Source organism: Poecilia reticulata, linkage group LG7, assembly GCF_000633615.1.
Source record: "Poecilia reticulata strain Guanapo linkage group LG7, Guppy_female_1.0+MT, whole genome shotgun sequence".
Taxonomy (NCBI): domain Eukaryota; kingdom Metazoa; phylum Chordata; class Actinopteri; order Cyprinodontiformes; family Poeciliidae; genus Poecilia; species Poecilia reticulata.
In genome coordinates this window covers 19,753,763-19,780,450 of record NC_024337.1, presented here as the reverse complement: position 1 = coordinate 19,780,450, position 26,688 = coordinate 19,753,763, and the positions used below count along the sequence as shown (strand labels likewise).

The 26,688-nt window shown below is 36.6% G+C and overlaps 1 protein-coding gene across 3 annotated transcripts in view; it reads left to right on the top strand.

The window, feature by feature from the left end:
• Positions 1-26,688, top strand: part of dlgap4a (discs, large (Drosophila) homolog-associated protein 4a) — a 103,715-nt gene that overhangs the window by 36,265 nt on the left and 40,762 nt on the right. The window contains exon 2 of one of the 3 annotated variants that reach the window (XM_017305875.1): positions 10,998-11,111. The exons of the other annotated variants lie outside the window; for them this stretch is intronic. The gene's annotated coding sequence lies outside the window, so the exon portion shown is untranslated. The remainder of the gene's footprint in view (positions 1-10,997; positions 11,112-26,688) is intronic. 3 annotated transcript variants of the gene reach the window in all.

The window sequence follows — 26,688 nt, the reverse complement described above, 5'->3', positions numbered from 1 at the left end:
AGATTAAATAGTTAGGAAATTGCTTTGTGTCCATTTATTTATGGTGTTTGAGGTTTTTTTAAGCAATGAATTGGAATAAACCCTGTGAACCCTCATTCTGGGAGATGGGTTGTTTATATCTGTTTATATAACTTTGCATTAATTTGTCCCTTTTTTGGGAACACATAAAACTTTTCTATGCTGTGATGCAAATTAATGCCAAATATGATGCAAAACATGTTGCTGTAATAAATTATATAATCTGTTTGGATACAATATGATAAAAAATATTTGATACATTGTGATACATTATATAACATGGCAATATGATTTTCATCCAAATATAATGACATAATTTACAATACTATATACAGTATATTATTTGATAGAAAGGCATGCAATACAAAATGATATGTTACAATATGTTATGAAAAGATCAGTGTGTGATCATTTGTGAAAAACACCTTAAAATGATTTTTACATAAACTTTTAGGAAGTAAACAACATAATCTTATAGGATATAACCACAAATTCTTTCCACCAGTATATTTCAATTTCTTAATTTTATTATATATTTTGTTAAAACTGTAACTGTAGTTGTGTGCTGTATTTAAATCAAAGGTAGCCCACCAACTTTTTTTTTTCAGCTAAACTAAATTGTACATTTTGTTTGTGTTTTATGTTTCCCTTAACGCGCCTTAAATAAAAATAATTTCAAGGTCTGTTCTTCACAGTTTCAATGAAATATAATAAAAACGTTTCAGTATACAATGCTCTTGGTCCAACAGTCAAAATCTTCTTAATGAGAAACTAAAATTCTCTGCCTAAATCTTATCAAATTGTAGTCCTGCTTTTGCTACAAACCCAAACATTTCACAGCAGAAACATTCTGAATTTGCAACTTAGCCTCGATTTCTTACGATGACTTCCCAAGAGCCAAACGTCGTTTACAACATGATATTGTTGATTGATTCTGGATCTTTCTCACTCTTTTTTTTTTTTTTTTCAGTCCATTGTCATGCTGACATTTCAGCACCAGAGTATTTTCTCTTTGTAGCTGCAAACAGCAAACACAAAATCCTTGACAGGTGAACTGGGTTAAAATTTACTCTGCGTTTTGTTTGGTACGTCTGTGTTTAGAAAGGGATCTTGGAGATTGTTAAAAGGATTTCCAGAGAACAAAAAAAGATAAGAATAGGCAAGTGTGGGAACTTGAAGTTACCGCACACGTAAACTTCCCCCTGACAAATTTCATGTTCTTTTATACTTATCTGAAAAAAGTTTCGAGAGGACAGTGCCTATTAGTGCATGATTGACATCAGTGGAGTTTATTATGTAATCCAGTGGCGGCACAAGGACACTATTATTGCTCACTTTCCCTGTCATCTGGACCTTAGTGTGGCAGTGACTCTTTTCCCCTTTTGGGTAAAGTCTCAGGGCGATGTGATTCAGCGGCGCTGTCAGAAACAGCACAAGATAATGAGCAGACCGCACTACTGCAGCATGACAGCATTCTGCTTAAATACAGTACATTGCAGCATAAAGTACTTGAGCATTCAAGGACAATGCTTTGTCACTTGAAAGGACTGAATGCATTGTGCAAGTTAGATTAGAGACTCATATAAAAAGGTGACCAAAGTCACATTTTTGGGGTGAACTCGTCCATGCTCATGTAGAAAGCTGGCTGGGATTCAGACTGAAGACATCACATGGTTTCCTCTTTCAGTTTTTCTATTTTGAGATTCAGTTTTGTTTTCATGAAAACCAGGTTAAGTTTTGTTTTGAGTTAGTGAAATATGGGGGCCTTTATTACCATGTTGCTATTAGATTTGTGTTATTTCACACTGAAAAGCATCCTCTAAGCCGCCAGAGGTTCCCAAACTGTGGGGCGCGCCCCTTAGGGGGGCGCCATGCCATTGCAGGGGGGGCACATGAACGCTGTATGCGCTGGGTTTTTACCTTAGAATGGCCAACTCTCTGTTATTTCTCTGTCAATTTGATACAGTAGGGGTTTCCGCACTTGCCATATCTGTGTCCTCTATCACTTTTATCAGCAGTTAAAACTGTTTAATCCGTTATTAACATGTCTTAATCAGTTTTTTTGAGCCGCCTTTAAACGCAACATGGGTTTAGACCTGTGCGGCAGTGAAGGAGACCTGCTGCTGCTGTGCAGAGCTACTCAGGTGTGCTAGGATCATGGCAGCAAACCATCAAAACGCAAAGAACTTTTCACAGTTTTCCCCCCAAACTAACMGACTGAGTTGARTAAAACTGTTGGATGCAGGTAAAGTTAGCTAAAAGATGACTAGCTAATATCAATGCAGCACCTTAAGCTTGTTAACAAGTAGCTTGTAGGCTACTGGTGTTGTTGTCTATGTTCAGCTACGATTCATTTTGTTCCCAAAAACGTTGGGGACAAACGTTTTTGGGGACATTTTCCCTTTCAGGGAGTCTCTAAGAATTCCCCCCCCCACCCCTTTCCCTGGCAAACATTGTTCAACCAGACAGCTATTTGTAAGCCATAGGGGGGGCCCAGAAATAGTTTGGAAACCACTGGGGGGACCCAGGAGAAAAAGTTTGGGAACCACTGCTCTAAGCTGTGACAGGAATATATGCAAACATTTAAACTTCTCTGTTTATTCAGTGGTACAGTTTTAAGCATGATTTCCTTCCAGCAAGAAGGTGCTGTGTTTAAATCCCAGCCAGGGCCTTTCTCCCTGGAGTTTGCTCATTCTTCCTTTGGCTTCTTCCCAATGCAATATCTTTAAATGCCCTATTTTATGTTCATGCATGGTTAAATGGTAACCATGCATGAACATGGTAAATGGGCTGCACTTGTATCGCGCTTCATCAATTCAGAGAACTCCAAAGTTTGTTTGAGTAGTTTGTGTATGGTTGACCCTCTGGTGCTCTCTCTTGTTGAGATGGCTGCTCAGATGGATTTGTACTTGGATGTGTGTGTGCAGTTAGTAGTTTTTTTGTAGTTAGTCTTTGGGACAGTTGTGGGTTATTTCCATGGACTGAGAGGGAAATGTCACCTGATGGAGGCCTGCTTGGCTTTGTAGTCTTCCTCGCTGCAACATTGTCTGGATTTTGGTGGACTGCTCCAGGCTTGGTGTGCAGATTGGCTGCTGTTGTTGTTGTTGGCCTGGTTTCCCCTCTTCTTTTAGCTTTTTTTTGGCCTTTGCTACCTTTGTCTCTTTATAATAGTCATGGCCTGACCTGCTGTTAGGCAACGGCGGTCAGTCATGCCATTCATTTTGCCAAGTCACTCATACGACAGGAGGAATATTTTGGTTTGTAGTGAAAATGGGACTCAGGGAGTTGAATGTAGCATTTAAATGTATTTATTTTTGGGCATGTTGCGGTTAAAACAGTTTTCCCTCTGCTTATAGATCATTTGATCTGTCACATCACTGGAGACGAACTAGATCTCCAGTAGACCATATACACATTCACAGCTCTTCAGAGACCATTAAAATGATCACTTTCTCTGGTTTGACTTTTTATAGGTTTCTGTTTGAGTAAAATGAACTTTGCTCTTTTATTCTATGAACTACTGAGAACATGTCTTGGAAGTTTCAAGCAAAAAATGTTTGTATTTATTTACAGAAAATGAGAAACGGTCAAAATAGCGAAAAAGATGCAGTGCTTTCAGACCTCAAATAATGCAAAGAAATCAAGTTTATATTGATTTAGAAACAACAACACTGATGTTTTAACTCAGGAAGAGTTCATGAATCAGTATTTGGTGGAAAAACCACGAGGTTTTCAACGGCTTTCAGTGCAGTTTATTTATATGTGTGTGTGTCTATATAAATTATAATTATTATTATGCACTGACATAAATATGAAGTAATAAAGGATGCAGAAGATAAATTGTTTTTAGGTTGATTATATGTGATTTGGAAAAGAATGTCGGATTAAATAAGTTTCTCTTTTTGGATATGTGATTGAATTTATTATTCTTTGCTTTTTATATTTGCTTTATTTTTCTATCATTTGCAACACTTAGGTTTTTTGTGTTTGCAAAACAAAGAAATTGATCTGCATATTTGGAATAAAGTTTACTACTACTATACCTAATTTACTACAATATCATGTTTTAAAACTACTAGGGCCTTTTGTACAGAACAAAACCAAAAGATGGAGTTTAACAATCACAAGGAGGTTGGTTATAGTGAGAATTGAGCCATAAACATCTAATCCAAAAATGTAATTAATCCTTAAGGTGATTATTTGAAACAATGAAGGCTAAATAAAGCAGCAGGAATTGAGTGATACTCACTTTCAGCCGTTGGTTCAGGTCAAACACCCGGTTCTTTCTGCACACCTCTGATGATAAAGCTCTGGTAAATGCTTTAGAAATGCTCTTTTACTCATAGTGCCAAGCTTTTAGCGTGATCACTTTGCTCCCAGTTTAGTTTAATATTCATGGAAACCTGATTCAGATTTATGCTGACCATGTTAATAGCTTTAATGATGGGAAGTAAAACCCTTGAACCTTTCTGAACACAGAGGTGAATTATTTATTCTGTGTTTTGATAATCATTGCTTGAACATGTTCATGGTTTCTTGCGATCTTCATGAACTCCAATCTTTTATGTGCTGAAAAAGGTTGAAGAGTCTCAGTTCCCTCTGACATGCCTATATTAACAGGAAAAAGATAAAATAGTGAACAGGACATCAAATTAAACTAAATTTAATCTTCTTCGCTCTCTAAAGGTTATGTGTATCTTTAATTTTTCAGATGAGCCTCTGATAAAGTTATAGGTGGACTGACTATGCTGGAAGAAATTTTAAATGAACTAATTCATTTATATTAACTTCTGATGCTGATTCAGACACAAATCTGCAGCAATGAAACTGCAGTATAACAAGAAACCATAAAATGTATAAGAACTTTACATAAATATGGAAGTAAAGTGAATTATTGAACAAACAAAATGAACTCCTAACTCTGAATTTATCTTTGTAGAGATAAAATAATTGTATTCTTGTGTTAGTCTAAACTTTCATTTTAGGATGTCTCAAAAACTTAGAAGTTACACTTTAGTGTAGTGATTATGTCACATTTACCTCACTCTCCAGTAAACTAAGCTGCTGCAGGATCTATTTTAAGACAATTGTGCATATTTTTATTCCAATTGGAGCTTAAGCAGTTGCTCCATCTTGAGTTCAACTCGGTTATGAAAGTGTCTATAATGTTGTGATGCTATATAACCTGGAATGTCCTTATTATTCTCAAGATTTGTTGCAGCGGTAAGCTTGCATTACTATCTCTACTTTCTGTTTCTGTTTTGAGATGATATGACTCAGTTATTTTTCAGTGGGGTTTCAGTAAATGGTGTGCGAACAAAATGTACAAAAAACGTGCTCTCCTTGTGTCTTGGTTGCATTTAATGCAGATCTTCCACTACCGGGTAGATCAGGTCCATAAGAAAATATATTATGATTTATGGAATGGCAAAAATATTTTAGATAATTGCTGTAATAAAAAAAAAATCTGACAAAAATAACTAAACTTTCATTGCTGCTGATGTTTTTTTTATTTTGTGTTTTAATTTATTTTTGTTTCCAGTTTCCAGCCATCCAGTAGAATCTGTTCATATGCTGCATTGCTGCTCCATTGTTAAGCCTGTTTACTCCCTGTTGTACGTCTCAAGTGTCTTTTCTGATTTTTGTTCATTTCCTGAACTTTATTAAACTCAGATTATTTACTTTTTTTCCTCCCTGCCGTTTGTCTCAATTTTGGTTCTCAACTCCCACAAATCATGAGAGCCACATCTTGAATTGCTGTTGCCACCACAGTGTGGGTACGGCGTTCTTTTGGAGGCGTGTTGTTTTTTGTTGTTTTGGGATTGTAGTCAAAATTTCACATTTAGCTTCACTAGATCATAGCAAATTCTTCCGCAAGTTCTTATGAGATTTATTTTGAGTTAGAAGATTTATTTGGAGTTGATAAGAGTCTCTGTTTTTGAGGGTAGATGACTGAATGCTGTAACTGAATCAAGAGGTGATGTAGAAAAGTTTTTGTTTAAAGTCGGGTCTTGTTATGCAACCAGGTTAATGCAGTGTGCACTTTAAAAAGTTTTTTATTTTTTCCAAATAAATCACACAAGCTGAATGTCATTTAAAGTGAGAATAAGGGTTGTTTCATGATGATTTTTTTTTACATTTGAAAAAATACATTTCTGCAGTTGTATGTAAACTTTTTACTGCTTAGCTGCAATATACTGAATGAAAATGTTAGTGTAATTTCCATTGTGTTGATTATCAGTTATAAATAATCTTTCAAATTGTTTGTTGTGGATGGGGAAGACTTTGGTCTTCTGTAGCAGTCTGTGTTCTGCTACACAGACTGCAGACTGCTACAGAAGACAGCTACAGACAGCTACAGAAGACTGAAGAACACCCTGTTCATATGACAGTCTTGTAAACAGCATGGCCAGTTTTGCCCATTACGTTTTTAGGAATTATCCTTCTTTGCAAAATCATTTCCAGAAACTCTGGAGAGAAAATATGTGATTGCGAACTGTTTCTCCATCTCATTTTGGTTTTTAAGAACTGTTTGACAAATTCATGGAATTACAAACACTACAAAGTATAACCTCCACCTTATTTTACAATTAATGATTCATACTGTTGTGACAGGTTAAGACTCTGACGTTGGGTGACGTTGACAAAGCGGGATGGGGAAGTGCTCTATTTTTTTCCATCCATGTTTCTCTTCGTCATGTGCTCTGCGTTTCCCCCCCAACTGAGTTCAGATTTTGAAAATTTATGACCACTCATCTTCATGCAACTCAACGTATGCAGTATTATGGCACACTGAGTTAATATTTAAAGCGCTGGACTACTTTCACTCTCCGTTTTTATATACTAGCAGAAATAACTAAGCTTACATAATCTACAGAAGTAGTATCTACAGTAGAGAACAATATTACCAGTTCAACAGCAAAAGGCCACTCGCTACGGTCTTTATATATATATTTACTAATGCTCCACTGAGTCCTCAGACAAACTATTGGTCCGTGTTCTCATTAATGTACAGTACATTTCTGTGTTCGTGGTGTTTTTCAGCGAGGAAAGAGCAGAGGAAAGATAAGCCTGGCCACTCATGTGCATTCAGGCAGAAGGAACAACAGCCAGCCACGTTTTATAGCGACTGTGGTGGCTTCAGCCCCCCCCCCTTTGTGAAAACCGTCCACAAATAACGGGCCTGCGTCAGACTCTACCACATCTTCTGTTCGCACATTTACAACCAGTATCCATGCACACGTTTACGGTATTCCCACACAAGCATTGCACGTACGCTTTGCTTGAGCCGCCCCATCATGAATATTAATAGTAATGAGCTTTTGTATTTGCGCTTGTACTGCAAAGAAGGGACAGTCCCCCCAAGTGGCAGTGGCGGCACTGTCACCAAATGAAGATGTGTGGTTCATCCAATATTGAATATCATCTCAGCTGGGATTCATAATTCATTATCTAAGTGAAGATGTGACTCTTGTGAAGAGAATGAGATTTAAATGCTCGGAGGGAGGGGGGGGATGTAGAACAAGGGACTGAACCAGGTGCTCTCATTCAAGCGGCACCTGAGATCACTCCCTCGATGAAGTTCAGAGATTGTTATCGCAAGAGGTTATTTCTGTCTGGTAAAGAGCAGCCAGAGCTTCTGCCAATCATTTCACACACCAAGACTCTCAGAAGCCTTTAATTTGCACAGTTAACATCATGCAGAAGGTGCTACGCTTTATTTATCAGTACAGTTGGAAAGACAAGAGTGCTGACTGCAATAGATTGGCCGTATTTTCTACTTTGAAAGGCAGCGGTGAATCACCAGGCCTTCGAGGTATTCAGAAAAGGCTGAGCCCAGATATAGAAAAGTCAAACAATCTCACATCAAAACTAGTCAGAGGGATGGTTTTTTCTACCTTATTATAACATAAATCAAGCCTGATTTGGAGTTTCCTGTCAGAGTGCTGCACATTTAAAGTGCAGAGTTTGTCTGTGAAAACTTTTAGAGTTAAACTCCATCATGTTTTCGATCAGCGTCTTGTCCAAAGTGTTGCAACTGGTCTGCTGATGGTTTTCATAGGAACCATCAGCAGAAAATAATAATTTTCTGAGAATAAGAAAATTTGAGAACATTTTCTAATTCTCAGATGTCAGCACAGTCTCATTGAAGCATTCCTAAATAATAACTATTACTATTTCCAGGCGGATTTATTATTTCATTTATCCAACAATTGGTTCCCTAATTATCCTTAAATGAAAATAATCAACAAACATTCATTGACACATTTCCCCCCCAATGAACAGAACAGATTCAGTTTCAATCAAAGTTCTATAGTTAATGAAAGATATATAGTTTTTTAACTTTTGCTCCCATTTATGTCTTTATAGGATAAAATAATTACTAAGATGTTGTGTTAGACTGCCATCCTCTATAATTTATTAGATCAACATAAAAATTTGTTTAAAGTGCAATTACTCATTGTATGACCATATAAGGTTTGCTTAAATTTATGTAGATTTAGCATGAATATGTACTGGCAAATCCCTTTTGTTTTGGCAAATACATGCTCTGAATTAATACAGCGCTGCTTTAAAGATGAACATCTTGATGTGCAGAGCTGTCCACTGCACAACTTTTAAAATCTGACACCAAATCACAACAGTGTGGGCTCCCCATTATCACTAAAGTCTGTTATTTAAGCTCAGCTGATGGTTTCTTTTTCAAAGAAAATAGAAGAACCACGCCAGAGGTTTACCAGTATTTTTGAAAGTTTAATTACTCACCTGAAACAATAAAATTAGCCAAGCTCAAAATCCTTCTGCATTTAGAAGCATTCAACCGTGTTAAAATGCTGCACATGATTCTCTGTCCAGAGAGGGAATGTCCCAACGACTGAACCTTTAGGTTGCATTCAGGGACACGACATAACCTGGATTTTCTCAAATGTTCTCAGTCTCTTTGAAGCATTCCTAAATAATAACTATTGCTATTTCCAGGTGGATTTATAATTTAATTTATCCAACATTTGGTTCCCTGATTATCCTTAAATGAAAATAATTAAACCAAATCTGCAGTCAGTTCTTTACTAGCCACTCTCTGAAATCCCAGATTATTTTTGACAAATTTTTCACTACTGAATAAATTAAAAAAATAAAAAAATAAATAACTGCTTCTCTTGATTAAGGCGTTCTAAAGCGTAACTTTAACATTTTAAATCATGGTATGTACAGAACCAGGATTGAAATCCCTAATTCCTTTGAAAAAGAGTTTAAATGACCAGTAAAACCAAAACACCTTTAAATACTCTGCCTTAATAAGCTAAACCATTGCTGGAACGAAAAGTCAGCCAGAATTCCTCCATAATGATGTGAGAGACTGAAAAAGTCACACAGAAAGCAGCTTCTTCTTGCAGAAAGCATCACTTGCAGGTACTAGCCTGAATTAGCACATTACCATTACCACTGTGATGGAACCCGTTTCTTCCTGTTGTGTGTGGTGATTGGCTCCTCTGTGTTTATTCTGGTATTTGCTCTTTGCCAGATGATTCGTGTTAGCTTTTCATCCTGTTTGGCTCATGCTGTGTTTATTGTTCTGTTTTCCTGTTTACTTTGTAATTTTAGGATTTTTAGCTCTGCAGCGCCCTGTGCAGTTACTTATTAAAGACTTAGATTCCCATCTGGCTGCATCCAGCAAGCGATTCTTACATTTTGGTTCTCCACTGCACCCTTTACACTTTTTGAGAAGTTCTGTCTTATAAAAAACAACAACATAATAATAATTTGCTTACTATGTGACTCTTTACTATTCAAGATTCAATTGCTGGAGCTAAAGTGTTACTGAAATTTTTTTAATGAATGTTGTTCTTGTTATAACAAAAGTCAGTGAATCTATTGACTTGTTCAGTAAAATGCTCTGTGCTGTGAACTACTCCATTATTAAGACAAGTTGGCTGACACAAAGATATATTAAGGCTTCAAGTCTTAAGTATATCAGTCTCTTTATAAAAGATAAATTTTGCTTAGCACAACTTAGCAAAATAGCAGAAAGTGGTTAAAATCTGCTAAGTCAGAAGAAAGAACAGAAACCTATCAAAATGTTAGTTTTCCAGTAATACAGACACTATGTTCACCTTGTGTGTTAAACTTAGGTGAATATGCAAATTATCCTGATCTGAAAAACGTCACTGAGGTGCAGAAGTTGTGACCTCAACCTCATAAAATCCTTCTTGTCCAACATCAGTGTCTGACCTCTCAAATGCACTTCTAAAGGACTTGTCCAAATCTACAATAAATCCTTTCATCTAAGTGTAAATGTAGATGGGAGAATAGTTTGGGAATATAATATATTTTCCACAAAGCAACGCTCACTTGTTGATTATGATAATCAATGAGGTAAAAGCTTTTTTTATTCTAATGCACTTTGTGGTTTATAGTGAACTATATAAATAAAGTTCACCTACTTCTGTATAATAAAATAGCAAGAAACACACAATCACTTTATTAATATGAAATCCAACTAATATAGAACATAGCCTTGCTTTCGTTTGTAATTTATTTAAATGAAAAAGTAATTTATTTGCATAAAATGTTAAGATTAATGGCGTTCACCATAACCTGTCAAACTGTCTGTGGTAGGTTGTTTGGTTTGGCAGTTACCTCCACGGCTAATGGAGTATCTTATTAAGTTCGGAGCTGCGTTGTTGCGTTGTTGCCTTGAAGGAGCTTATAAAACTGATTTCACCCATGCTTTTCCTAAATGCTTTTCCGGGACTACAGTTAATTAACTACAATTCACCACTTTAGCAAGTCAAATGGAGCAATCTATCTGACTTTAACTCGGAGAGGCTCACTTGCCCTGTAGTAGCAGCTGCATCCAGTTTACCATAATGAATAATTCAAACGATACACAAGGCCACTTTTAATTTAGATATTCAGAGCAGCTATGTTTACTGCGTCATCCCTCTCTCAGTCAGCACATTTTTTTTTTCTCGTTTCAGTGTTGTGCTCACATTGAGGGGAGGGCGAGAGAAAGACAACGAGATAAAAGAGGAGGAGAGCATGAGGAAGCATTTACGCAGCAGCAGTAGCAGAGATAAAGAGAACGCCTTTGGGTGAGGATGAATGCACGTCCGCTGCAGCTCTCGCAGAGATTTTTGTGTGATGAGCTGTATTTACAGTGAGAAAATACGATGAGGTTAAGGCTTGAACCTATACTTAAATATGTCACAGCCATGCATAGTAACACAAACAGGTTTTTAGAACTTGGTACATCTTTAAAAAATTTGAATGTCATTAAAAAGTTTAACCATTTTTGTCACTCATTTCAGAAAGTGCAAATAAAAATGCAAAGAGTAAAATTTAGTCTCTCAGAAGACTTTTTTCAAGTGGTTTCACACCTGAAAAAGTTATTCTGGTTATTCATTGAGCATATTCAGGGAAAATTGAGTGGAAGGAAAAAATGTTGGAGAAGGTGCAACAGCAAAGGCAGCTATGAAAGCAACTTGGACTTTCATTACACCTCAGCAGAACCACAGGCTGGTTTCCTCCAGGCAACGCGGCATTCAGGTAGTTTTTCATGCACAAATAATTATTGAGTGAACAGAAATGAACATACTTTTGAGTTTTGTCATCTGGAAGCCATAATCATCAAAATTACATGAAATAAAGTCGTAAAATATTTTCCTCTATTTAAAAAAAAAAAAAAACTTAGAATGAGAAAATATAGAAATAGTTATTCTATTTTTTAAATATAGCTATGAAAAGGTAATGGAAACTACAGTTATTTTCTCATTTTATGCTTAATCCTAATTTAGCATAAAATCCTAAACTTTGCATTTAATGTTACAAAACACAGTCAGTGTACTTTGCATAATGAAACGATGACTGACTTTAAAGATTATTCCAGCATATTCAGGAATGAGTTGTCTCTCTCTGAACTCCGGTGTGCATTCATCTCTCCCAGCAGGACTTGACTACTTGCACTCGCAGCCTTAATTATACAGAGATGGATTTAAAGGACACATGCAGGTGATGCGGAGGAAAACACACAACTCAAAAACCGATGCTCTTTGGTGCATACTGTGCTAAAAACGCCCGGCTGGAGAACGCTGCATCCCCTTTCTGCGGCCTCTTCTTCTCAGTAAGCTATAAATATCAGGGGAATAATAAAAAGAAAAGAAGTGTCCAGCTTCATTTTCAGCACGCCTAAATAAAGATTGGCTGACTCATGTGAACACTGTTTGCACTTAAGAGTAAAAGCGTAATGGTCTGAGGCCACAAGCTGTGAAATAGTTTCCTCCAGTCTGATTCAGCCCTTTCAGTTTAGAGAATGCTTCAGACTGTGATTATTTTGGGGAGAGTAAAGAAAAGCCTTCATCTGAATAATTGATATCTAACCAGGCTTTCACTCAACAGCTTCATCACCAGTAACGTCAACATCCAATGTCTCAATAAAGTATTCATTCTTCTGAAGTCTGGACCACTTCAGTGTATTTTGGCAAATTTTTATGGGACAAATCAACACAAAGTAGCTCTTTATTATACAGTGAATGGAAAGTGATGCCACAAATAAATAAATCCTAAAAGTTACAGCTGTGGCTGCATATTTAGGATCATTAGTGGGATGGAAGAGAAGGCTTTGTCCGAATCTGAAGTCTTTTAAAGACGAGTTAATCTGTCAAGAGGCTCTCCCACCTGAGCTGTGAATCTCTGCTGCTCCTCCAGAGTAAACCTGGGGTTTCTGTGACTACTGCGCTCTTTGCAGGTCCTATCAGTTTGAAAGGATGGTTTTGTCTTCGTAGGTTTTTTCCTTTGCTTTGTGAAATCTTCAGATATTTAGATACAACTTTACTTCTTGATTTAAAATGTTCCACACCAACCTGGAGCGTTATTCGGCCCCTATAACCTGGAGACCATAATGTCCTCCTGCAAACTTCACAGATTTCACAATTTAAACTACACTTTACTGAAATGACACGTTTAGCAACTAAATTGCAAATACGGTTTAGTTACTCTGGATTTTATTTAGGATTTTCAGATTTTCACGTCACCTAAATTATAAAAAAAAGCAATACACAGTTCCTATTTCTCTCTTAATCATTTATTTAACTTTGAACTGAAAGGTCAAGGTAAAAAATTATTTATCCAGTTTGATTCGAAAGTTCTTCCATTCTGTCTTTTTTCTTTTTTGAATGGGAAAATCATTTCCGAATTAGAGTATCGACTGCCTGTAAGAGTGTTGCTCATCGCTGCTAATTGACACCAGTTCATTGCAGCCTGTGACCTGACAGACATGTAACCACTGTGGCCCTGCACATCGGAGCCGGCGTGTCAGTGCAGATGTCCACTCGCGCCGTTTCTATCCTCCAGTGTCACATCTCTCCGCTCGGACTGTGAAAAGATTTTCTGTGAATTTCATAAAGTTTCCCAGGCTGTTGGATCAATATGATGAGTGCCCACTGCTTAGAGGAGGCATTACAGCCATAGAAGAAAAAGAGAAAAAGAAAGGTAAATTTCACCTGAGTGCTTCAGACAGAGAGCCACCATGCTGTTGATAAATCAGTCATGTCCTCTAGCACTGCACTGCCTCTTGTGATAGAGTGTCTCTTTAGTATGGCGATGGGAACGAACAAAAGGAGACTTGGGAATTTAGGGCTCTGTGAGATTTGTCACATTTTGACACTCGTTTTGCTCCAGTAACCCATGTCAAAATAGGTCATTGTAATCCACCCCATTTCTGCAGAGCGATGTTTCTCTGTGCAGACAGGAAGGTACATGCTGTTGTGCAGCTGCTGTCCAAAGCTTCACAGCTATTGGCACGTAAACTAGATTTGGATCTTAAATGGGACGTGTTTTGCAAAATTCACAATTTACACACTGTTGTACTTCCATTTGTGTTTCCACTGCTTTTAAAAAAACAACCCAAGCTCTTAGAAAATACCCTGCCAGTTTTTGGTAATATGTTTATGTTTATTGGTGTCTGGACAAGGAGCAGTTTTAAAAACCTTCGTAATGTTGCATCACAAATCTGTAAGCACTGCCCCGTTACCTAGCAACCCCAACAAAGCCCAGGCTGCAGATACATTTTTCTGGAATCATTTGAGGAATTGTTACATCCATAGTTGACTTACCATTCAGCATTTTTGTTGGTTGTGCAGGAGGCTCTACTTCTGCTTTTCCAAGATGTACACTTGTATATTTGCCTGTCTGTTTGCAGCCATTTTCATGTGGGTGTAAATGTTGAGTTTAACCACTTTGTCACAAGCACATGCAGAAAGGACCAAAGCAACATTGAGGTGTCACAATGCAGCCATATTGTTTGTTTAAACAACAAAACAACGTTAATCTTTAGTGCTTACCTGTAATTAAATCCTTTTCTTTTACAGAAGAGAAAATTATGTTAACCATCATTATATGAAGATTTAAATTAAATATTTACCAGATTGTCCTAATTTCACATGACACTGGAGCCGTCAGATTAATTTGCATTTTAGAGGAGGAGCAAAGCAACTGGCGAATTCCAGCTAAACACATGCGATGACCTGCAAGGACAAAAAAAAATCACTTTGAGGAGCTGTCTCAGCTGCCTACCATTGTATTATCACCTTCCCCTGGGATAGACTAATTAACTATTCCTAACCACTGAGACTCGTGTGCTGCTTTTTTTTACATTCCTTATCTCTGCTGCCATGAATAATTCATGACAAACTGGAAATGTGAGACAAAATTGTGCTTGAAAGTGCAGGGAAATTAGAGAGGACATCTTTCCTTGTCTTTGCTAAAACTTTGTGAGCTGAAGTAAACACGGGATAAACAGCAAAACTTTTTTAACTGGAAAAAAAATAAAACATGGCTCAGGTTTCTGTAAAGTCATATTTTGACTCACCCTTGGTTCACTTTCAGTGTTCAAAGGAAAGTATTTTTGAATTATAATAAATTATTTAGTATAAATATATCTGGGAGACACGTGATGATGAAAAGCTGATTTACAAAATAAATCAGCTTTTTGTACTTTATATGGTAAGAACTATATAAAATACTTCATTGTTTAATTGATCACATTATTGATAGGTATTGATTCAGACATTTAATAACTAGTGCTGATGGAGAGAATTGAAGTAAATAAGGTTTATTTAGAAAGTTTTATAAGCTCTGCAGAGCTGGAACAGAGATGTATCTAAAACTGAAGTGCCGTGGTTCTGAAGGACCGGAGTTAGAAACGCCTGCTTTATTGATTACTGAAATTTACAGTAAATAAGACTATCTATGAAAATTGCTACAAAAATTAGGGGTGCACCGATTTATCGGTGCCGATTTCCTGAATGTTGGGAGATCGGCGATCGCCTGATACTTACACGTGAAGCCGATCTTCGTCCCCGATCTTATCAACCTCATTAAAGGTCTAAAAATCAATCACTGTCCTCTTCTCCTCTCCTGTGAGAACGGTTTAACTAATAGACCAGCCCATCAGGTCATGTCTGTATGTTTTCAGTTAGCAATAGTCACCCCACTTTTACCAACTCATCCACTGTCTTACTATATTTAGCAACATTTCAGACAAAATTTTTTAGATTGGCCAAAATCAAAATCGGCAAGCCAGACTTTTTAAAGATCGGTTATCAGTGATAGAAAACTGCAATTGGTGCACCTCTACTTAAAACAACTCCAGATTATTTTGGAGTCCCCATCACACGCTCTCTTTCTCACTCACACAGTGTGACGTCTCCTCTTGATCTAATATAAATAAAAAATGTTTTGAGTCCTGTTTAGTTATAGTCTTTGGGGATACACCGTAAATCTAACCAGTGGCTCTCCAATAGTTTCCATTTTTCTGTATATCTTTATGATATGCTCTTTTTCTGATGACATAGATAATAAGTGTCCTGCACATTTTAAATGTGTTCAAATCACCTGACTCAAATAATTATCATGTGTTTGTAGAATTGTAAAACATGCTTCTCAGTATTTCTGACATTAAGTGTGTTGCACAAGGAGCAACTCTAAAAGCTTCAGGACTCCAGACCTGGAGGTTTCTACTTCTGCAGAGCGTCTTCCATCTGATGTAAATGGCTTCTTTTATCTTTCTCTGGTTGCCTGCCGGGTGCTACTCAATGATCTCTGGCCACGGCCTCATCGATGCCGTGACTAATGCTTTGTTGTTTACATGGATCTGATCTGCTGCCTGTCCTCATCCTTTCCATCTGTAGTGTTACCCCCATTGGTGGGGTGTGATTTTTATTGCCTCCTGCCCATCTGTGCCTCCTTTCATGATGTGTTTGGTTGCAGATGTCTGAGGAGCATCTGAATACATCAAAGAAATTATATATATATAAAAACCAGAGTACATCAATGTCTTTTCTTCTTTCTAAAGTCATTTTATGGGTAGATGATTCTATGTAGCAAAATAAAATAGAGCTATGCCATGGACTGGCTTATTTCTGATTCACCTGAGCCATTTGCAAGCTTCTGTACCGACTTTTCTTTCCCATCTCCCACTAAAATCCTTGCATGTTAAAAAAATAAAGCCAGGAGGTTCTGGGTGGGAGCTAAGCCTTCCTTTTCCTTTTTGCATTTTTAATCCAACCTCTAAATCTTTCACGCCGACTTCTTTTCTCTCAGTTCTGTTTCGTTTCTTTACTGTCTGCTGCTTTATTTCCCCTTTCTCTGCCACTTCCCCATTAAAAAGGCCCTAACTCAGCCACATAGCAGAGAAAATGTTCCTGGAAAGGAATAAAAGCTAAAATAGCAGCATTATGTGGTTAACTTGAGGGCCTAATCACACACATATACAATCACCAAACGTTCATTAAACTCTTCTGCATGTAATGTGATTGTGTTAAATCCCTTCGCATTAAACAGACCATTAGCAGATTTCAAAAGACCGTCTTTTTTGTGCTCCTGTTGTGTGCACTTTGGTTTTATATCACTATGCTTATCCGTATTGCTGCTAATTCACATTTTGTTGCCTAATCTAAGTCAGATTGGCTTCATATTATATCTGCCACACTTTGAATTTACATATATGTTCAGAGCAGATTAGATATTTTAAAATAAACACAGCCATAAGAGCAGAGTCTTTATAATTTGCTTCCAAGTGAACAGATTTTGTGTGAACTTACTGATTGAAGCACTGTGACCTAAGCAGGCTTTTTGAAGGTTCAAAGAAACAAAGAATGTAAAAGAAACTTTGCATCATTAGAGGCAAAATTATTCAAAATGGACAATCATGTGGTAAACATTTTGGTGGTCAGGCTTGTAGGCAATAAAAACTGAGGCGGTGTTGCAAATCAAAGTTTTGAGTAATTAGGGCATCAGACTGTGGTTTATATTTTTAAGGTTAAAACGAGGGGAAATGCGAGTATTTAATTCAATATCTGGTCCCCACAGAGAAGCAGACAAAAAGAGTTAGCATTTTTGGTTGTCGAATGTCTTTCATGTGGAAAGAGTTGCCACAGTTTGAGAATTTAAGATTTAAATAAACAAAAGTTAAGGAGTGCATAATAGTTCAGTTGTAAATCTGTTAAAATGAAGAATGATCGGATACGTAGACATGGTATAATTTCTTTCATCACAATGACGATAAGCTCATTTCATAGCTGTGATCGTTGTGTCTTTTTGCACTTTGCTTTAGGATTGATTGACCTCAGCTGAAGCTGAGGGTCTTAATTGAAGCTGAAGCTGAGGGTCTTAACCGATGGTCTTAATTTCAAACAAATTTGTCCGCAAGAGATTAAAGTTAAGACTGTTATTTCTGGCTTTCATCGTTGCTCTGTGTTTGATAGAGAGAGAAAACAGGCTGACCTTTGACCTGTTAGCCCAGAGGCACAAATGAGATACAGCTAGAAACCTAGTGACGGATGATGAAGCTCGGCATTGTAAAGGCAGAGGTTTAGATTATAGATAAGTGAGAAGGATGATCTCCAAATGGCTCTTCCTAGAGCTGATTGACGGAGAGGCTGGGGTGGATGGAGCTGTCCGCTGAAGCTGCTCAGCAAACGCAGAGGTCTGCTCAGTCTTTCTAAGCTGATCAGCAGAAAGCATGCAGCTGTTTGTTCGATTTAATGAGTCAAATACTGTGATTGAGAATTGAGTGTAGATAGAAAATATTGCAGAATACTTTGTCCTTTATTGGAAATTTTAGAAACTTTCAGTGGTGGTACTCTAGTACATACAATGTCTGACTAATTACGATCCTTTGTGTCAGGATTTTTTTTTACAATTTTAGTTTTATTTTCTTAAGGCATAAAAAAAGGTAAGAAAAAAAGTTTTGTAAAAAAAAAAAAATATATATATATATATATTATTTTTTAGGTGATCAATTGTAATTTTCTCCAAATATTAAGTTGTTATTTGAAAATTACATCAGTAGTGTTGTTCTTAAGGGATTATTTGATGTCACAATATTTTTTTTTTTACCTGTAAGAGTCGTCTACAGTCGAAGGAGGGACCGGGTCGGTTGGCATGCTTTTGATCTGTCGGCCTTATTGGATTTAACAAAAATAATTTCTTGCATTTGCAGCTGATGGCCAGTAGTTGATGGTGTATGTAATGATGCATTAGTGTCCACTTCAGTGGTCTATGTGCATTTAAAACATAAAAATTCACAAGAAGCACAAGAAAATTGCTTTTAAATAGCTGTCCACTGTAGTGACCACTATGCATGAAAGGGTTAAATATAAGATAAACAAAGCAACATATCGACCTGTCTGTTAACTGACTGCTGTACAACTGAAGTGCTTGTATGTTTAAAGTCTTTGCCTTGGTGGAAAATTAAATTCCTTTACAGTCTACCTTAGTAACAGTTCGCCTGTGTTCATCAAGTTTAAGCATCCTGCTTCTCCTTGCTGAAGAAAAACATCCCAACAGCATAATGATGACACCTCCATGGCACGTTCATGTTGAATTATGCTATTAGTTTTCCTTCACAATTAGCTTTCTGCATGTAGGCCACCAAACAACCCAGATTTGGTCTCATCTTTCCAAAGCAAAAATCTTTCAAATGTTTCCTGGTAGCCAGTTTCAAGCAGGATTTTTGTTGTTGTTGTATCTCGTATATCTTTCATCCACTCTTCCATAAAGAGATCATTTGTGTACTAGTGATACACAACTAGTTGTTTTCCCATTTAAAGATTATCCTCACCTAAGCTGTGCTTCTTCTTAGGTCACGCCAAGGGGTAAGTAACCTGTCGTTTTAGGTGAACAGTCAGGTTTTTCATGCTTGCACAGGCTTCAGTGAGATGTTCAAAGCTTAGTATGTTCATTACTTAACCCTGAGTAAAACTTCTTAGTCTTAATGATGCTGTTTGTTCTAAATATTCTCTAAAAAACCTCAGATATTCACACTCTGCTGCCTTTGTACTCAGATTAACCTCTGCAGGCTCCTTCTCCCAACAAACCTCCTTTCTGGGAGAAAAAGGAGGTTTGTCCCTGCAAGCAATGGTTTGTACTCAAACATTTGTATTTAAGTTGAATAAAATCAGAATAAGTAACATTTAAGACTGAGGTAAAAGGGGTCAAAGTGGTATAAATACTATTCCAGACACCAGCTGCTTATGTTGTGTGTGAGGAGCTTCAAAAGGATCGACTTCAGTACTGGTTGTACGCTGGTTATATTTTTGGATTTGTGGACAGACAATAAGGAAAGCTTTTCTCAAATGAACAGACTTAAGAGGACAGACCCTGCACTGCTGCTTCCTGTGAAGATTGCTTTTATTAATCAGAAAACCATTTGTGATACTGCATTAAATCCTTGATTATCCAAAATATGACAAATGGTGATCACTTTGCTGAAATCGATGATGATGGTCACACAATTAACGAACTTTCTGCAGGAATAACCTTCCACTGATTTACAATTTTGGCAAGAATCACTCAAAAAAATAAAAGGCAGCTCTAATTTAGAGGTGCATTTTCATTTGAGCTCAGTGTTTAAGGTTGCTGACAGGGCTTTGGATAAGAACAGAAATAGTGGTCCCATCTTCCTCTTGCCAGCTGTTTTTAGACATCAAACACAGTGAGCAAAAAGAAATGAACAGAAGATGCGTTGTCTTCTGCTGGCAGCCTGAATGCAGCCGCTGCGTTTTGTGAGGGTGGCTGGTAAGCTGGACTGTGTGGGCTACCGGATAGAAACGGCAGCAAGAGCGGGGAGGGGAGAGTATGGATGCTGTATTATAGTAAGAGTCCCCAAGGTCAAACACACACTCACTCATCAGTCACTGCCCTTGGTGGCTCTGGGGTCAATGAGGGGCAATGAGCTCAGTGGCACTCACAGCTATGTGTTTGTCACTCCTCTTCAGGGGGTTTGCTACTTACTCTTCTTTAATTGATGGTTTCTTACATCCTTAAAGTTTATTTAAAAAAAAAAAGTGCGTAGAGACAGCATCAAGTTGATTTTGGAGTGAATTAAATGAAATGTGCACCATATGACCAGGGGCCATGTGTGGTCTTCATTTATGCATGAGGAGGCAGTTTGGAGACACGACACTGCATAAGTAAAGTGGGGCAAAAAACAACTCGCATCTGTCTCGTAAAATTACTCATTCCTTATTCTTTTGTCTTTTTCATTGGATTTTTATTGGCCCTCTTCCTCAGCTGTGGATTAACAACAATTATTACCACTCCCGATTTCTTAAAATATCTGTTCTTCAAACTTAAAAACGTGTGTGAGAACCTAAAACATAAATGTGACTTATCAAAAGTTCCCTGATGCCCTTTTTCACTCAACATGCAATATTATTGATTTCTGATTTCCAATAACGATTTCAGTCAATTACAGTTTCTCCTTAAGAGTGATATTATAAAAATATATGAGAACAACAGAGTGGGCATTAAATATTTATTCAGCAGTAGAAGCAAAGTTGATGTCACACTACAGGTTTGAGAGTCGACTTGCTGTAAAACAGGGTTTTACTACTTTAGACAATATATTTGAGTTAATATTTCATGCCTCCTTTTGAATATTTTATTAGCTTTGTAGTTCAATTAGCATACCTTTAGTGTAAACAGCAGTTATCAGTGAAGTTTAATTTATCTCTTATTTCTCAATTAATCTTTTTTCACTATCAGTTTTGTTTCACTTCAAAATTTTCAATACATTTATTTCAGAGTCGGGGTTAATATTTTCAGTTACGATTATATTTTTCAGTGTCTGTATTCCTGTTCATTTTCATCATAAACTGCCATCGTTTTAGGCCCGTTGGCTGAGTGGAAAATGGAAAGTCGTCTGAGTTTATTCAACCAGTCTGACCAACAAGCGGTTACTTTCGAAATGTCTTCTTTTATTTTTAATTAAAATAAAAATTCTACTTGTTTTAAGGTATTTAAATTGTATTTTTTTGACCTGAGAAATGAAGACGTCGTTGTAGGATGAAAATATAAGGCACTGTTGTAAAATTTACTTACAAAGTCTGCTCTCAATGACATTATTCGCCCTTACTTGCACTCGTGTTATCTAGGGCCTTTTAATTTAATTACGCTGTCATTAAACGGTGCTTCCTGCATCACTTATTGCCATTGTTTGATGCACGCCATCAGCAGAGAAACACACAGAGGAGGGGATCATCATCGGTGGGATTAAATGTGTTTTTAGTTTCTAGAAAAACAAAATGACCACATTAAAGTGTCAGCTCTTGTTAAGACATATTGTAGAATACAGTTTTTCAGTTAGCTTGTTGCATCTTTGTGCTTCTTCTGACTTCATTTTAAACACTGAGTGGGTTGTCTGCTTAAAGTATGTTCATTAATCAGCTCAAGCTAAAAAATAAACCCAAAAAACACCTAATTGTTGTCACCAACCAGTTTTGTAGTGCATCTCAGTCATTACTCGTTATAGTTTTGTTTTCTTAGGTTTTTATTCTTTGATTTTCTTTGCCAGTTTCGTCTTTGCAGAGCTGCATGGTGCTGGTTTATCACAGTCAGTGGAAGAGGAGTGGCTAATTCCCTGGACAGTTTGTGATGCTCTTTTTCAATAATACACATTTACGGGCAATCTAGAGTCACAAATTAATATAGCATGCATGTTTTTAGGTAATGGCAAGGACCTGAACTACTTGGAAGAACCTGGGTTTGAGACAAGTCAAATTAATAGAAGATATCTCAGTAAAGCTATCGATTAGTCAATAATGAAATGTGAACCGAGAGATATGGAGGAACACAGGGAAGGCGGTAAGGAGGTCATTTTGGACACAGGAGGCATTAGAGGCAGTGTGTTTGTGTTTGCAACAAAGGAAGACAGTCAGGGTGAGAAAGGGAGCTGATAAAAGAAGAAATAGGTATAAGAGAGGGGAGGAGATGAGGGGATGGTAAGAGTCTAAGCATAAGAGGCGGCAGGCAATAAAGCGCCCTATCAATCTGGTAAATGAGTGTCCTTCCAGCAGAGGGTACTTTGAGGAACACATCCTGCACTGTTTTCATCAAGTCAGAGATTTAGCTCTCATCCTCCAGTCCTGCACTTGGTTACTGAAGAAATGGAGAAGCTGAGCAAACGGTTGGTCTGCAGGTCATGCTGCAGATTATGCCGCATTTACTGCGAGTGTGAAGTAACCTCAGTCTTGAGGAGCTTTATGTCGGACTGCTGGCTCAACATTTGATGAGAATATTATTGATTTTACTCTGGCTTCATACACTCATTCACTGTCTTTTATGGTTTCCATTCTTCTTTTTTATTTCTCTTATTAGTATTTTAAGTGAAACATCACTAGTGTTTCACCTAAACAAACTAAAATTCACAAAAAAAATTTTTTTTTTACTTCTAGTAAAGATACTGGGTGATAAAGTAGGTTGGTAATTACTTTTATATCACTTATGAAATATCTATATTACTCTTAGGAGACAAAGGCACTAACAGTTATCTTCTAATGTTACATTCAGGTCTTTGGAGCTTCCAGTGTTTGAGACATTTTTCTCAGAATATCCTAACTATTCTGAGAAAATATTAATATCCAAAATTTTACACAAAACTGCTAAGTTGTGCAGTTTCTCTCATTTCAACCTCAGCTTTCATGACAATATTGTGTTACAGTTATGCACCGCTTTACTCAGATTGTTTCTTGTAAAGAATTTGTACTTTGCTTTTACACAAATCTGTGAACAAATCAGAATTGGACTCAACATGTGAAGCATACATGTTCAATATCTTCTACCAACAAATAGAGTACTGTCTAACTTACTGTATTTAGTGAGTAGTGTTGATTTCAAATATCTGTGCAGATAGTCCAGAGTGCTGTCTGGAGCATTTTCACATAGTGTCAGCAAGATTTAACTATTTTGCATGGAAAAATACGGAATGAACTGTTTTAATGAAAATATGACAAAGCCATTTGTCTATCTTGTGCATAAACAATGTTGTCTCGACTTCATATGATGTCACTGACACTTCCACTGATGTGAATCTGTTTTGAGGAATGAACTATCCACTTTGAGATTCACTTCTGCAGGTTATCAGGTTTGGTTTTGCAGTTTGTATTGTTTTAAGAAACGTACTTACTGTTTTGCAAACGCTATAGTGGTGTGAGAAATTCACTAAGGTGACTAAGAAAAACTGCAAACACCCAAGTGATTCAGTATCGCATGACTTTCGATTAGTAATGGATCATTCAGACATTTGTAGTCACTTTCTGATCTTCTGCTTCTGTGAAGACAAGTTCCTCTTTCAAAACGATGAGGAAACATAAGTAGAGTCTTTTCAAGCATTTCTGCCATCAGCTGTCATTAACTATTTGTTATAGAAATGGTCACACCACTTGCAAGAAACAAAGAGTCACTGTAAACTTTACTTATGTTAAAGAAAAGATTACACAGTTTTATATTATACTTGCAGTTAGCAGAGTTATAGTGGCAGAGATGTGAGAATTTACTTTGCTTAACTTTAATTTCCAAACAGCTGGACGTATTTTGAAGCCTAATGAATGTCAAAAACAGACATGGATTCTAATTGATTTTTATTTTTGGAAGCATCTGAAAGAATTGGAGAAAAAATTTAACAAATATATTCATGCAAATATGATAAAATTAAGATTAAAAATTCGAATCTATGCAAAAATACAATTTAGCAAGAAAAGAAAAATAAATTCAGGAGCCTGGGATGGTACATACATGTCACAAAATGTTCAGTTTCTCAATCAAGGTTTATTATAGAATAAGAACAACTTCAGTTCATATGTTTCAGTGCATTGCAAAACTAAATCCCAAGGGTAAAATTACATTATAATATCAGTACAGTAGTAGTAATTATTACACTGTGTGGGTTTTGTGCAGAAGGAATTTAGTGCAACAAATACAAAGTTTTTTAAACATTTATATAACTACATCAAAAGGAAACATATCAAAACTTGATCAAAATAAAAAATGAATGATTAAATGACTTAAAAAAAAGATAACTTGAGAGGTAACAGTTTTAAAAGTTTCTCTATCATTTAGTTATCTTGAATATGCAAGTGAAATTGATCTAGTTTGCATTTAACTGTTAACAAACCTTGGTGGTGTTAGTAATTTAAAGCAGAGATGGTAACTGGATTATGACCAGAAACATCAAGCAGAGCTCGGATTCTTCTTTGTGATCATCCTTGTTTATCTCTGCAAGACAAAAGAAGCATTCATAAAAACTGAAATCCTAGAGAAGCTTTAGGGGCACATTTGGCTGGCTTTAAACGGATTTCTTTGCTGAATAAAATGTTCCACACATTCGGAAGCTTTTGTAATTTATTTTTTGTTTATGAAGAAAAGTAGGACTCCATTGTCATGACTGATGCTTTGTTGGTGGAATTGCTTTGAGATGATCTGACGCTTGGAGAGCAAAGCATGCCAAGAGTTTGCCATTGTTATCAGGAATATTGTTACTCGACCGCACGAGCCTATTATAATTATGGTGGAGACAATGTGAGATGCAGGAACGGACCTCTGAGGATCCATTCATACTCCTGCAGCGACGTGACAGTAAAAAAAAAAAAGAAAAAAAAAGCATGAAATCATATTCAGAGAATTAAATCAATGTGTTCATGTTTTTTTTTTTTTTTGCAAACAATAAGTTTACATATACTGCTGAATTCACTTGTACTCTGGACAGTTATTTGTTTTCCGTCGCAGAATTTGTTCATTTGATCGAAATTATTGATTTAGATGCTCTAATCTTGGCACAAAACCTCACAGAATGCAGAAAATAAAACTCCTATTTCTCTTGGAGGGATGTTGCTTGGTATGAGCTCCACTGAGATGTCCACTCCTTCACACACTTTGTAATTTGAGTCTACAAATAGGAAGTTTCCATGGAAGAATGTTTAACCTGCAGCTGAGAAACAAACAGAAAAGCAGCATCCTTAACCTGTATAAACAACTATGTAATGTTGGAACATATAGTATTGGTATGAGTGGGTAAAAACATTTAAATTAAATAATGAAAAAAAAAGAGAAAAAGAATAAATAATTTCACGCTGAAGAAATGTGAAATCTCCAACCTTTAATTTGATTGCTATTTATTGTTTGCGGTAAAAATGGTACAAAAGTATTCTTGTCAACAAAATCTTTGCTACCACAGTGTTTGATAAAAAGCTTTTGTTGAATGTGTTGCAGAAAAAATAAGGTTTTCCTCCCCCACCATCACAAAAGTAAAAGTAAGAAAGGTGGAGCTTACAAACACTGAGATTGTTTTTTAAATCAAAAAACAAATAAAAATAAATAAATAAATACAACTCCTGATGAGTTTGCTATTAAACAAAGCATTAATATGTGGAAAAACATCTCTCACCCAACAGTTAAGCACGGTGGAGGATGTGTGATGCTTTGGGTCTGCTTCTTTTCTAAAGACTGCAGAACCTTTTAAGAGTTTATACCATTAAACACTTTTATATATGACAATAACATCAATATACTCTTAATTGTGAAGACATTTAAACGGAAACATTATGGACCACCATTCGATTGTTATGTAAACTACAGAAGAAACTGGAATGAAAAAAACCCAAAAAACTAAAAACATTCAAATCTTAAAACCAACAACAACTGATGAGGATGTTGCAGAAGAAGGAAGTCCAGAAAAACATCAAGTGTAAATTTGGGTTTTACTACTACAATAGAAAATAACTTTTCTTATGTGTCTTCCAGAGGGACACTGATAATTACTGCTTGCACTGCAAGTCGTAATATATTTACTCAGTTCTGTATTTCCTTTACATAACGTTGAAATTAGCTTCCCACTTTTAGATCTCCCTACAGGAGCTTAGTTTGATAGATCCAATCAAATTTCAGCGGCTCATAAAATGTTGTGCAGAGCAGAGGGACGCGTTGAGCCAGGCGGCATCGATACTGAACTGTAACCCACATTCCTGCTAAAGCTGCAGCGTTTATCTCAGAAACATGAATCCATGTCTCATCCTGAGGAAACAAATGTTTAATCACATTACAGCTGAAGTCATTTTGGAGGCCAGATAGCTAATTAGTTGCCCAGCAGCAGCAGGAACAGATTAAATGTTATGTAAATGTATGCAAATGTTTCTTGCAATTGATGCTGGTGTGGTCTTAGTTTATTTTTCAAATATTGATCTAAAAGAATAATTCAGATTTTATTTAAGAAAATAATTCACTGGAATCTTTGCTGCAGTTCTAATCAGGCTTTGGTCTGTTTTTATAATCGTGATAAAACGAAGGTACACCCTCTGTCAATTGTAGGATTTCAACACATCAAATATCTGATCTTTG